Source organism: Anser cygnoides, chromosome 14 (genome assembly GCF_040182565.1).
Source record: "Anser cygnoides isolate HZ-2024a breed goose chromosome 14, Taihu_goose_T2T_genome, whole genome shotgun sequence".
Lineage (NCBI taxonomy): Eukaryota > Metazoa > Chordata > Aves > Anseriformes > Anatidae > Anser > Anser cygnoides.
The window spans coordinates 6,808,525-6,822,075 of NC_089886.1; the positions used below are offsets into that span (position 1 = coordinate 6,808,525).

The 13,551-nt window shown below is 40.9% G+C and overlaps 1 long non-coding RNA gene across 3 annotated transcripts in view; it reads left to right on the plus strand.

Annotated features, from left to right (window-relative positions):
• LOC136786354 (uncharacterized) overlaps positions 1–13,284 on the plus strand; it is a 34,437-nt gene extending 21,153 nt beyond the window's left edge. Inside the window, exons 5-8 of one of the 3 annotated variants that reach the window (XR_010824814.1) lie at positions 3,492–3,600; positions 8,814–9,900; positions 10,800–11,058; positions 12,182–13,284. This is a non-coding gene — a long non-coding RNA (uncharacterized lncRNA). Of the gene's footprint in view, positions 1–3,491; positions 3,601–8,813; positions 9,901–10,799 lie in introns of all 3 variants that reach the window. The other 2 variants (XR_010824813.1, XR_010824812.1) reach the window with 2 other exon arrangements.
• The last annotated feature ends 267 nt before the right edge of the window (positions 13,285–13,551 follow it).

A 13,551-nucleotide genomic window follows, 5' to 3' on the forward strand; every position in this document is an offset into this window, starting at 1 on the left:
GTCCTGGCAGTGTCTCCTGCTGCCTCTCACAGCTGGCCAGAGTAGAACCCACACAAAAGCCTCTCCCTGCTTTTGCTCTTTTCCTGTGCATGCTGCCAGAAGAGCTCTGCTCTCCCTAGGCTAGAAGATGTCTAATTCCTGCCTCACCACATCTGTTTGCGGTCACTGGAGTTATTTGATGGGCTCCTCTCTAACTCGGTCCAAACTCTTCAGCAAGGACGGAATTCAGTTGTCACTTCTCACCAGAGCTTTGGCAGCCCAACGTAATCCTGCAGTTGTGGAGTTTATTTCTAATTTTCCTTTTTTTTTTTTTCCTGTTAAACTTTCCCCACCACTGTATTCCCCATGTGCTGGGACCTCCCTTGTGTTGCCAGTTTGCTGGTTCCTCGTTCCTCCTTTGCTTTTCACCCACACAGTTTTCCCTTTAGTGTCCACAAGCAATCTATAACACTACTTTTTTTTTTTTTTTACTTTTTTTTTTTTTTTTTTTTTTTTTTTACTTTTTTTTTCTTTTGAGTTTTAATTTCTTATGTGCTTTACATATACAGAATCAATTTGGTATAACCCACTGCAAGAACTATTTTCGTTACTGATTTTCAAGTGGGAATTGAGCACCCATGTTAACAGAAATATAAGATTCCCCACATGGGAATTCTGGGCTCTTTTTCATACTTTCAGTGCCAAAACTCTATAGAAAGATGTTGTCTCATTCATTCTGACTGACCCTGGCAGACATGAAGCTGCTATGCAATAATTAAGTATTTTTATATGAAAGCTAGTTTTTATAGTAGCCTACATGCCATACATCAGTGTGGAAAATAAAATAAAAAAAAATAAAATTCTTAATTTCATGCCAAATGATTTATGCTGAAATTCAACAGATGAAGCAAAATGACTTCTTTCACACAGTTTTGCTGCTGAATTTGCTTCCTAACTAAGGACCAGGAGCTGACTTTGTAGCTGATAACATCCAGTAATGTCAAGCAATAGTAGTTCAGTATTAGGGAGGAAAAACAAAACAAAATAAAACAAAAACATTCCAGTGGAAGGATGGATAGAAATAGACTGATAGACTGAGAGTATGGAAAGGGTGTTGAAAATGCACCTCTGGAGGTTTCTCAAGGTGTGGCTAAGCAAATGTTTAAATTCAGTTTCATTAGAATTTGTGTTTGAGACAGGAGAAATCACAGGCCTCACGAAGTTCCTCATGCTCTCTCTTTTACACCTCTAAGGTGAATGTGGAGCAGAATGCCAGGAGAAGGAGAAACTAGCTTCTAGCCTGGATGTGAGACCAACGTGAAGTTCCCACTCCTACCTGAGGAGATTTGGCTTTCCTGGGTAGAGCTGTAGGCACAGGGGGGTTCCTTCAGCCCCCCATAGGATACAACTCCTCCTCGCTTCCATCTTCAGCGTTGGTGGCACGGCACGGGGACACACCGAGTGCCCACAGCTCTCATCACACGGCTTGCCACCCTGTGTCGCTGGGCCCTGCTGGGGATGCCATTGCCAACATGCAGGGCACCTCTTTGTTCTGTCACATCATAGTAACGTCTTACAAGGAGATTTGTTGTTTCAAAAGGAGAGAAATAAGCAAGTAGTGTTTGCAAACTGAGACAGCTTGTTAGAGCATCTTTGGAATGGATTTCTCTCTGTGCTTTTTGTTGACCATTTATTTCCTTCAATTGGAGCATGAAAGGACCAAGCATGTCCAATGCAACTTCCCTATGCTAAGTACCACCTGCCAGGCAAATAAAGATAATCTATCAGTCACTTTTCCTCTGAGATCATAAGTTTTCAGAAAGAAATGCTGGTGCACACCCACGCTGCTCCCCTCACTGCATTCCCTTCCCATCCAGACTGCAGTGTGACTAGGAGCAGAAACAACACAGAAAATTCATCTATCTCAATAGTATTTCAAATCTAAAACTTAACCTACAAGTAAGTGACTTACCCCTGGCACCTCCACAGTAATTGGACTCAATTTTAGATCACTTTCAGTAGTAATACCTGAACAAAAGGGCAGTAGCAGGATGGAAGGGCAGGATGGAAGATATTATTAGAAGATGTTATTAGAAAGACAAAGGTAGATTAAGTGGAGGGAAGGAAAAAATACCAGCCCAGCCACTCCAGCATAAACAAAATAGAGTAAAATTAGAGCTGGCTGTAGGCAGAGCTTTGAATGACTGAAGAGTGCATTTGCAGCCTGCTGAGCAAAGGCAATTCTGCCCCCACACTGACGCACAGAAGATTTGGATTAATTTCAGTCCAAACAGGTAGTGCAGCTGCAGTTTGGGGCTGATAGCTTGGTAGGAAGGCAAAACAGAGGACTGATGCGGGCCTGAGTACACTACACCTGCTGGGTAACAGAGATATAAATGCTAGAGCAGGGGCAGCCAAAACGCGTCTCTTAAGCAACACACAGCTTCGGAACAGTTTTAGCACAGCTTCCACAACAGAGAGGTGTGATGTGAAGCTGCTGCGAGGACCGAGGCTGTAATCAGTTTTCCCTGTCATTGAGGTTCGAAGGGAAGTGGTAGGATTGTTTGGGCAGGCTCCAGGAACAGCTGGATGAACATCTCTCAGGATGGCTTAGGGCAGGTCTGTCCGCCCCTAGCCGTGGTCAGGGCGACCCTTTTAAGGTGCCTTCTGGCTTTGTGTTTCTGTGCTGTGACGGGGCTACTAGGCACCCCAAGACCTTCCCTGCTGAAGCAGGGTAGGCACCAGAGCCTATGAGGTTTGTCATCAGGTTATGGGACCCTAAGGTATGTATGGGTGAGCATCACTCCATCACTAAACACCTGGGAGGTTGTTGTCATATCCTGCATACACGCCGCTCTTGGGGCTCTCTGTCACTTCAGCTCACTGGGGTATGCAACACAGGCCAGCTGGTTTGTGCCCAAGCAGTATCAGCAAGCACATGTACTGTGACCAGTACATCTTCTTCAATATTTATTGGCATTCCTTTATTTATGATTACAGTACAACCCCAAATATGTTCAGAGCCTCATTGTCTCTGCTGTTGTAAAGATGCATAAAGGAAGTCCATTAATCAATAGTTTTATCCATTTTCAGATTTGTGGATACAGAACCTTTATGGTCAATGTCATTTGGCTGATGATTTTATTTTTTAAACAATAACTCTCTTTAAAATGTATATGTTTGAGGTGCCAGAAGATTTCTTCTGTGAAGAACTGAGAAATAGGAATAAGTGATAAAATGTAGAGAAAATTTGTGTAAGGGTAAGGGAGGAGGAAAAAGCATTTCTCTGATTTTAAGGTTTCCTCCTACCAGGAGGTAAGAAGAGTGGTGTTGCCCAGCACTTGGAAAATGTTGCCATCATTTGAAGTGAAATTTTTTTAACAAATAAAACTTTATCTTTTCTTTAAAGCCTCTTGCAACAAAAATACATTTTGGACAGCAGTTTGTACCATATGGGTCAGTTGCTAAAAATATATATCTTAAAGGTGAACTTTCCTTTCCATTTTATACAGTGGCTCAACCAATCACAGCAAATGTTAACCGTAAAGTACTCGGTCTCACATAACCCAGAGAGCTCAGTGCTCTGTGAAGCAAAAGGAACAAAATTCCTCAAGTTCATTGGTAAGAAAACTTTTTTAACCTTCCTTTCTTATTCTTCTTAGGACATGGGCATTGTTCCACATTTTCCTGACCTTTAAAATCTGTAGGGAGTGCAGAAAGAGGAGGAGAGAGGGCTGACATTGTGACCATTGTTTCCTACTCCATCACCTCTTTGCTGTGCTTATTTATGTCCCTGTCAGAAAGTGTTGCAAGGCACTTATGAAAAGCCATTTTATTAAAAGATTCTTAAGTATTTTATCAAAGCTGCATTAATCAGAGCTCTGAGAGTACATGCACCTTCAAGAGACTTGAGAGCATGGGCAGGGTGATGGAAAGCACCTTCAAATACTTCAATACTTGGGAATAGCTATGTATTTATATATAAAGTTGATGTTTATGCCCTGCATTTCTAATTATATAGAGACTTTGCATCTTATTTTTATTCCTTTTTTTGATAAACAGTAGCCTCCATGGGCTATTCTCAGTAATGGGCTTTTGATTTGTTGGCCCAACTATTTGCAACACAATCCATGGGTACCAGACAAAAGTCTGGAAAGCCAGAATGAATAGAGTCAAAGACCAGAGCAGGGGAAATATCAGTGGTGGGTGAGGTACTGCCCTTCAGGCATTTGGAAGGTTATTTCAGTGGCTCTTTAGGATGGAACTTTGGTCCACAGCAGTAGCTGTGCATGAAACTGCAGGACTGCTTTTAGGCATGTCCTCTCAGGCATCTCATAGGCGCAACCATGCAAGAGGCTGCTACAGATTCAGTCTGTGTTTAATCCAGCACAAACCAGAGCTCTTGCAGAAGTCCATCGCGGTCATACACCAAAAGAAAAGCAGACAGGACAGGGCTCCAAACGAGCCCAGGTCGCAGACTAGGCACTCATACAGAGGTATTTATAGTGCTGCTAAAAATCTGTTATACACAGTCATCCAGAGAAGCAGGTTCACTGTTTCTTGGTTATAAATGCAGGTGCAGCCTCTGTAAGGAATATCTAAGAGTCCTGTGTACACAGGCTAAGAAACACTCATGGAACTGTTGGATGAAGGAGAAAATAACTCTTTCTCATTCGATCTCCTTTTTTAGCCACTTGTATTAATTTTCTATTTATTCTCAAAGCTCCTACCCTCTCTTATATATAGTCGAGACAGACAGAGAAATGTAAATAGGTTCACACAACATTCATATCTAGAGAAATATTCACATTAACCTATATATGAACTTATTTGTCTAAGTTAGGAAAATATATATTTATATATTTTTCAGGCAGGAGAAGAGAGAGCATAAAGCTGTCTAGACAGCTGAGTTAAGGAATGAGCTACCAGTGGTTCTTTTTAAAATACTGGGAAGAAAAGACCTGCAAATAAGTGATTCCTATCTTTTGATTGCGAAGGTGCCCTAGCAATGGGAGAACGTAACCGAAGATGATAAATCTAACCATAATAAGCAAATGGTTTGGAATTTGCGTGGAGCTGTGTAATTATGACATTTAGAGCTAAAATCAACATATGGACATCTTGCCTTTGAAAGAATAGTCTTACAGACTTGGGCATCAGATATTCATCCTCGGAGAATTAGGTATTTTCTATTAGCATTGTTGGCATTAATTGGAGTTGTGAGGTGAAATGTTCACAAACTGACATGAAGATTGAACATTTGAGGTGCCTGCAGTGTTTTATGAGCATGAGTGAGGAGGGGGAAATATAGCAGCTGTGGTGTGTATGTAGACGACCAGGTGAAGGGCTGTTCTGCCTAATCCAGGTGTTATACCTAACTCCTTGTTTATATCAACTGTGCCGGTAGACTCAGCTGATGACACCAGTTCTTCAATTTTAAGCCCTTGCTGCTACATTGATTTCCTACTGTAACACCACAAGGGTAGATCAAACTCTAAAGTTAGAACTTATTTCCTTGACTTCAAGCACCCAAGAGTTAGAGCTCCTGTCTCTGTGACCAGAAAATGATGTAAACTTAACAAAAGGATAAACGATTTTGTGATTTCTCTACCTGAACCTGAGGATAACAGTGTTCCCCTGAACACTTTTGTATATGTTGTTGAGCTCCAGTGAACCCAGGAGAGATGTTTTTTTCTCATTTCTACAAACCTGAACATGATCTGGAGTGTATATGGGATTCCCATTACCAAGACTGTGCTGATTCAAAATCAATGAACATTTCTGCAAATACGATACGTTGAGAAGCATCATTCTTTCCAGTGATTGTTACTCTCACTCACAACAAAGCTCTGAATGTTTTGAGCTGCTGAATTTGGGCACAATAAAAACTGAAATGTTTCTGGACCATCTCATCTAAAAATTAGATTGGCTAAGAAAAGCCTTTTGGCCTTGCTGGTAGATGTCAGCATAAGAAATTCTATGACTTGCACCAGTGCTCAGGATAAAAGGATAAAAGGTTGAAAAGATCGTAGATTTTGTTCTGTGAGATTTAAACATTATTATTATGTTTGGCTCCTCTGAGGTTTTGGCTGGCTGCATAGAAGAGCTCAAGTATCCTTTTGTTTCATCCCATTCCTGCTATGTAGGGAAGGGGATGCTAGTTGTGTTTGGAAATGGCTCTGAAGGGAGCACTGGCAGATGTGCCACAGGGAAAAGCACACCTCATCTGGTGAAAGGCACCAAGCACGCTTGCTGGGAAGAAGTGCGGTTTGCAGAACCCATTTTGATACAATTCCAAATGCCTACATTAAAGGAAAAAAAAAAAAAAAAAAGAAAAAAAAAGAAAAAAAAGAAAAAAAAGGGAAATGAAGACCACATGCACTTTGTTTCCTGCCAAGTGTTACTTGGTTGTGTCATCCTTTTGAATTTTTGCAAGGTATACTGGAGATGTTGACCTCCACACTCACATCTGAGCTGTAACATATCTCTCTATGATGTACAAACTTATTACGTAGACTCTACATTTCAGAGCAGAGAATCCCATCGTAAATTCCCTTGACACTATGATAGCAGTCTTCTGATCTCATTTAAATGACAGAAGCACTTCCTGTTTTGAAAGAAAACTAGAAAGGAGATTGTTCTGGGGGTGGACTGGCCTGGTTCAGCTTGTTTAAGCCACAGCTTTGAGAGTGGGCTGCTTAAATTCACTTCCAGACGGTTCTGTTTCACTACAAAGTACTGGTGGCCCGAATTTTGGCTTCACAGGAGGCTTGTTTTCCCTAGCCCCCTTAGGCTTTCATTGGAAATACAAATGACCCCAGTGCCTGTCCCAGACTTAAGTTCTTCTTAGAGTAATAATAGGTGTATCTACACTATACAGTAAAGAAGTATGAATTAAGAGTTGGACAATGGATGGAAAAATTGGCCAAACTCTCATAGTTAGTCACAGAATGAGTATGCAAGATGCTAGATTCGATTCAGGAGAAAACAGGATACTGAATGACTAGACAGAAATGTTACGCCTACTCCCTGTCAAGACTGTAAATCTAGTCCTAAAAATTGGCATGAAAATCTACCAGTCCAGGCTCAAAATCCACTCAACCATTTCTCCAATGGACTGATGACTGTCTTTTCTGCAATGTAATGAGTCAAGAAATACGGCCTGTGTTGGTAAGTGGAATACTGAAGGTTGGAATAAGAATTTAGAAGCTGCCTGAGCCTTGTTAGACGATTTGGGCCAATGGACAAGTTGCTGTGTATTTATCCAGGGATGAGAACATACAAGAGTGATTTCTACATCATAGCTACCTCGTGGCAAATTATTCACTGACAAAAAAATATGGGTTCTGTAATGCTGCCATTGTCATTGCCAGGATGTACTGAAATCCATCTGCCCTTTAATGGAGACAGAAGTAGTGCAGAACCCCCAGGTTTCAGATTGTCCCTACCAGACCCATACTCTAGCTTAAACTGATGTTGTTCAAATATTTAACTGCATTTGAGGAACACAGAACATCAGGTCAGAGAGATGGTTCCTTTTACAAAGTTTTTTTTTTTTTTTTTTTTTTGTCTCCAGTCTTTTGTACATAGGTTCCTTTGTTCCACAGTTCCACATGGAGTAGTCCTGGAGATGTAAACTTTCTCTGGAAATTCAACAGGGAGGTTTTACTGATGTTTTTCTCATTTGGATGAAATAGCCATAACAACTTTGTCTGTATCAACATCCAATATCCTGATGAAAAAGGGGTTAAGAAAAAAATGGGGGGATTTAGTTGTATAATATCACTTCAGTGTTTTTTTTGTTGTTGTTGTTTTTTGTTTTTTTTTTTTTTTCCATAACTCGGGAGAATTTCAGTCCAGCTCTTGCAGAATGTTCAGTCCTGGGTGTTTTGTTAGTCTTTCGTCCATGGGTACCTAAGGAATATAATAGACCCTGTTCACACTAGAGCAAAAGAAATTGCTTTCCAAATCTAGTCTTTGCAATTATCTTTGGAGTTCTGGATTGACCAAGTGAAAAAAAAAATTAAAATAAAATAAATAAATAAAAAGATAGAGAGGGGAGCAGTGTTTTCTTAACTTGGGCTAGTAGATGGCTTCCAGTGGCATCATATCACTCATATATGGGGACGTGAAGCCAGAAAGTGGTTCAAGAAGTGAGGTTGTAGATAGAAGCAGTGTGACAAAGCTGCAAGGAAAAGAGTTGGTCACTGATGTGAGGTTGCATATGGCAACCCTATGCTGCTGTCTAGGGAAATAAATATGAGCACTATACCCTGACAGAAAAGGAAGGGGCACATTCCCCATAGCCATCTTACAACCAGCTAGGTGAAAACAATGCAACAGCCAAGGACTGGAGAGAGGAAAGAGCTAAAGTGTTTCAGATTATCCTACAGAGAACAAATATGTTTGAATATACTATTCACATTGCCTCGTATGGAAGTTTACCGTCTCGGGGGCACCAGCTCTGTACAAGCCTGTGACTCACTGTAATCAAGCCACAAGCAATGGCTATGTGAAAGATCCTGGAAAAGTTTCTTGGCATCTCCAATAGATGTGTTGCAAAGCGATGACCCATTTTTCAGTCACTGGTTTGTATTTGATAACCATGAAGCCCTACAGTGTAGAGAGGGAAAAGAAATGAGATTGCCTGAGCTGAAAGAAATGGCTGTGCGAGCCAAACCATTGTGAGCTTTTATGTCTTGATTGCTTCTCTCTGGAAAGCTCTGCCAAGTCTAAAATAATTTCCATAATAGCTTGCATTGCTGATATAAAATAGATAGAAAATGCAGTGTCTCTTTTCAACTTGCCCCTACAACACATTGAATTTCTTTCAGATTATAACTAGAACCTGTTTATCACTGAAGAGAAGTACCCGTCTGGGGTTCTTCCTATCAGCACGGGAGGCAGAGACAAGTTTTCTAATGAACCGTTCAGTACAAGCACTTTGAAACTACCCATTAGCCAACAGACTTCACCTGCAACAGACCTGGGTAAATTCTCAGCTAGGTATTTTTTATTTTATTTGCTTCCGGTTCTAAATGGATTTTAGTGGCTTCTCTTAACTCTTGTTGGCAGGAACTCAGATATTTACCATCTGTTCAAATGCACAGTGGCCATGATAAACAATTCACACTATTCCCCAAGCAATGGGAATGGGGAGGCAACTGGTAATAGATTCTGTCTCTTCACACAGCTCGGGTACAGGCAGTGGACAATACGTTCAGGTGGGTTGCTGGCACCAAAGTGAACTCACGTATAGAACATCTCTCCAGGGTGCTTCCAGCAGAAATGAAGTTATGAAAGTATTAATGATCGTATCAGAAGATATTTAGCTTTGGATTAAATGATAGCATTTTATTTCTTTAATTTCTTTAATATGTACAATGCCCAAGCAATATCTTTCTGGGGAGGTGTAATAGATTAAAAAGTAAAGGGGATTGTTACAGGCTTCCATTCAAAAGCTGCAAGGTCACGTTAGAGCAGCTTTTCATACTGTGTTCATACTCTGTTGCTCAGAGACAGCTGCAAAGAAACGCATGAATTCTTACATGTGTTTAGCTAAACCTTTTCCGAGGCTGTTACTGCAGTCTTCTGGCCATAGATGTTGTCTATGAAAGGAGGCTGCGGTTTGGTTACACTCCCAGCAACCAATTTCTCGACAAACCTGTCACAGTTGGTGGACCTGAATCAGGATTTGCTCGTAAGGATGCCCATGCTGTTAAGAATTGCATTTGCAAGTAAGTGCAGGTGGAGAATTTAGAAGGTTGCTGCTGCGAGGAGTGAGTGTCTCTCAGTGGTGTCTCTCCTTCAGAAATAACGACTGCAGCCGGCACCTTTTGTGTAGAAGTTTCTCAGATTAAGTCTCTGCCACTCATTGTGTATTTTCTTTCTATTTTGCAGAACTTTCCAGCTGGAGACATGGTACGTTTTTTCCCCATAGCATGAAAGCATGACATCTTACTGCTTTTCCCTGGAGTGAAGCAGCACATTCATTTTTAATTGTTGACCACTATATCAGAAATCCTATTTCCCAGAGTTTAATTGTTTTGCATGATGTTTAATTCATGGCTTCCCTACAGAAATCAGCTGTTAACCTTTTAAAAAAAATAATGTATTATTTAGTATTTATTTATTATTTAGCAATAACGTTTTTTAATTGCACAGGACAATATAATTTATTTATATTTTCTCTATAAAATTCCATGTCCCAGTGTTCCCTCTCCCTCACTGCTCCTTTCTTTTTCTGGCACTTATGAAGAGCAATAAGAGCTGTAGAAATGCTACTGTAAAGGTTTTAAGAACAATTTTTTTGATGGTTCTTACTCAGGACAACATTGAAGGCACATTTAAAACCTACTGAAAACTCTAGGCCAATGCTTAAGTGCTTTTACGAAATCCAGGCCTAGATGAGGATACTTTTCTTGCATCCTTTCTGTATTCCCTCTCTTCCATATTCTTGCAAATGGACTGCCCCGCAGGAAAGTTGGGAGGAATGGCAGATCTCAAGCCAAAGTTTCAGAAGACTTGTTAGAAACAATAATTCGGAGTTCAGAATTTCTGCCAGAGACCTGATGTGACAAGTGATATTCATCCAGCCGGGAGACTGTGCCATCCAGAATGTGTCTAGCTGAATTTCACACACAGCAAAGTGCTCTTGGAAAGGCTCCAAGACAATAATTATTGGATACCAGGGAGCTGCAAATAAGTGCTAAGGGATGAGGAAGCACAGCGCTCGTACAGATAACATCTCCCCGTCTGGCTGCTCAGAATCCCCCCTCCGCTTTGGCTGCCATGACAAAATCTCCATCTTCTCTTTCCAGCTGCTAACCGATGTGGAGCAAGATGAAAGAGTTGGGTGCCGGGAGACATTTTGTGGTACGCACCAAGTGCTCATGCGCCTTTCAAATCCAGAAACTAGGCAGAGGCTCCAGGAGGCCCCAGCTAGCTCTCAGAACAAAGCTTCCCCATGATGACCATGGCTGCAACCCAAGCTCAGCTGCCCTATGGCAATGCTGCTCACAGGAGACAGGGTCCAGCCGTCCATCACAGCTTGTGATGCCAAACAGGGATGTCAGCACAGTGAGTATATCTGCAGTTTCTCCATGAGCAGTACATTCGCTACTCTGTGCAGACTAGGAGACATTTGTATATACAGAAATATTAAACCTTGTCATTTTTGTAGGGAAAGTGCGACTAAATGGTGAAATAAGCACAGAAATGTGAAAGCAAGGCAAGACATGCTTTGCTGGTTGGTAGGGCTGTTGGGCCAGTGTTACTGTTTGGTTATACGTCAGTCCAGAAGAGCACCAAAGCAGAGACTTACATTTTGTTTTAGTGTGGTGGAAAAACCACTGAAGGCAGTAGTGAAAAACATCGCTGCACCTGGGCCTGCTTTGCAGCTCCATTTCCTTTGATGGAAACCTGACCCCGAAAGAAAATCTATTTTCCTCCTTTTCCAAGACAATTGGTAGATGCAGGAAAGAAAGCCAGGATGGATGTTTCCTTATATTCACTGAACTTCAGCTGTGACTGATCCCTTGCCCTTCAGTCTTTTCCATTTAAAAAGTAACCCCTGTGCTATCCTTATCCCACGTAGGATCACATCATTGCCTAACTGCTTTGATAAAGCGTTCTTATGTCAGTGCATCATCAGAGGAGGAAGTGCTACTTCTGGGTAAAAATCAGTTTACAGTGGAAGAATCACAAAGCTTTTAATGATGAAGCTAGAAAATAATCTGAAGCTTTTTGCCAAGTGTGTTTGATTCAAAAACAAAATTTCCATCAAATCCTCAGGGAGCAGAGCAACACTTCCTCCCCTAAATTTTAATGTAAGCCTAGGCAATGTTGGCAGAAGCCTGGATGGCTAAAGCAAGTACAGGAAAATTCTAATTCAGTAGGAGATGGAGAAAAAACAACAACAACAAATCTTGGTCAGTTCTGAGAGGGAGGATATCTGATACAGCTGCCGCTCTTTCAAGAATTACTTAAAAGCATCTTGACTATTTTTCTCTGGAAAATATTTCAATCAGAATATATCAAAAAACCTTTTCTTCCTCTTTCACTTTCTTCCTTCTTTCTTCCTTCCATCACAATGTAAGTTCTACCACAAGAGAAAGGGCAAAAAATCTGTACAGCACAAATGAGTCTCACTTCAACCAAATATTGCCATAAGTAATTATGTTTCTCTCTGTTCTTGTTTCAGACATATTGATGTTATGAATGAATTAACCAAGGAACATAATGCATCACTGCCAACTTAGAGCTAATCCTTGAAGTTTAGTGCTATTACTCTTAACATATTCCAGTTGGATCTCAAACCAAGACAGGCAAAAAAAAAATTGATACCACTGAAGGAGCTGGATTTTTTGTCAAGAAAGAGTTTCATGATTTCTTTGCTCTAGGGAAATTTAAATGAAGAAACATTCAGTTTGGAGATTTGCCTATTCTACTTGGAAAAAGTTTTTTAAAAAAATGGGTTGAGGAAATCAAGAAAACTGTGCAAAGGAAAAATAACATTTTTAAAGTAAAAATTCATGTTTATAATTTTTTCCATGGGACGTTTTGACAATTGACTGCCCACCCACTTTTTCTTCTGGAAGCTGCAGCCTGTTGATCAGAACCTGCTGGCGTTCTGCTGTGCACGTGTGCCAGCTAAAACTTCTCAGATTCCTCTTTTTTTTTTTTCTTGTTTTTTTTTTTTTTTTTCTCATGGGATGAGACTATCTGTCTCAAAGAATGTTAGTGCCTTTTCCATCCAATCTTTTTTTTTTTTTTCTTTTTCCCCCTAAATTCGCAGAGTTACTAACATTCAGATTAAATTTGGGCAAGGCCAGAAATAGTGGAATTGCTGTAAGCATAACTCAGTTGCTGCTATTTTCACAGGCGAAGACCATCTCTGAGATCAGCTGAAGTTGCATGTTTTTCTGGCTCTGTGCAGAAGTAATCTGGAAGGAGCTCCTTTGACTCAAACATTTCAGCCAGACCTAAATCCTTGAGTGAGATTTCCACACTGGCATAAACTAAAACACATCTAAACATCTGCTGCTCAGCATGTCTGAGAGTTATCTCCCTCTACCTTCCGTAGCCAGATTCCTTGGTGCCATATATATATTTGTAGTTCGCTCTCTAATTTCCCTTCTTTTCCCCTCTGCCATGCCCTCCTGATCATCCTGTGATGGACCTGAACCTCCGTTAAATATGTCTCTTAGCCACTGTAGAAAAAAGAATTTTTCCTTCTTGAATGATGGATCTGCTTGCTGTTTCCAGTGGACTCGCTTGTTGACTATTGACATGTGTTTTTTGGTACCACATATTCAGGACAGAGATGCTTTGGCAGACTGGAGCTCAGTAAGGTGCTGAGCTACTTTTTATAGCCAATGAGGTGAGCAGAGCATAACCAGAAGGATGCTAAGGTGCCCTGTAGTACCCTTATGTGTTTTCATTGACTTACCTCCTGATGTAGATGACTCTGGTAAATACAGAGAGGTTTTTGGAAGGGATGCAGACAGCTGAGGCAGCAGGGAGAGTTGAGAGCTTCAGAGGAGTCATTTGCATCTGGAGAGGTGACATGGA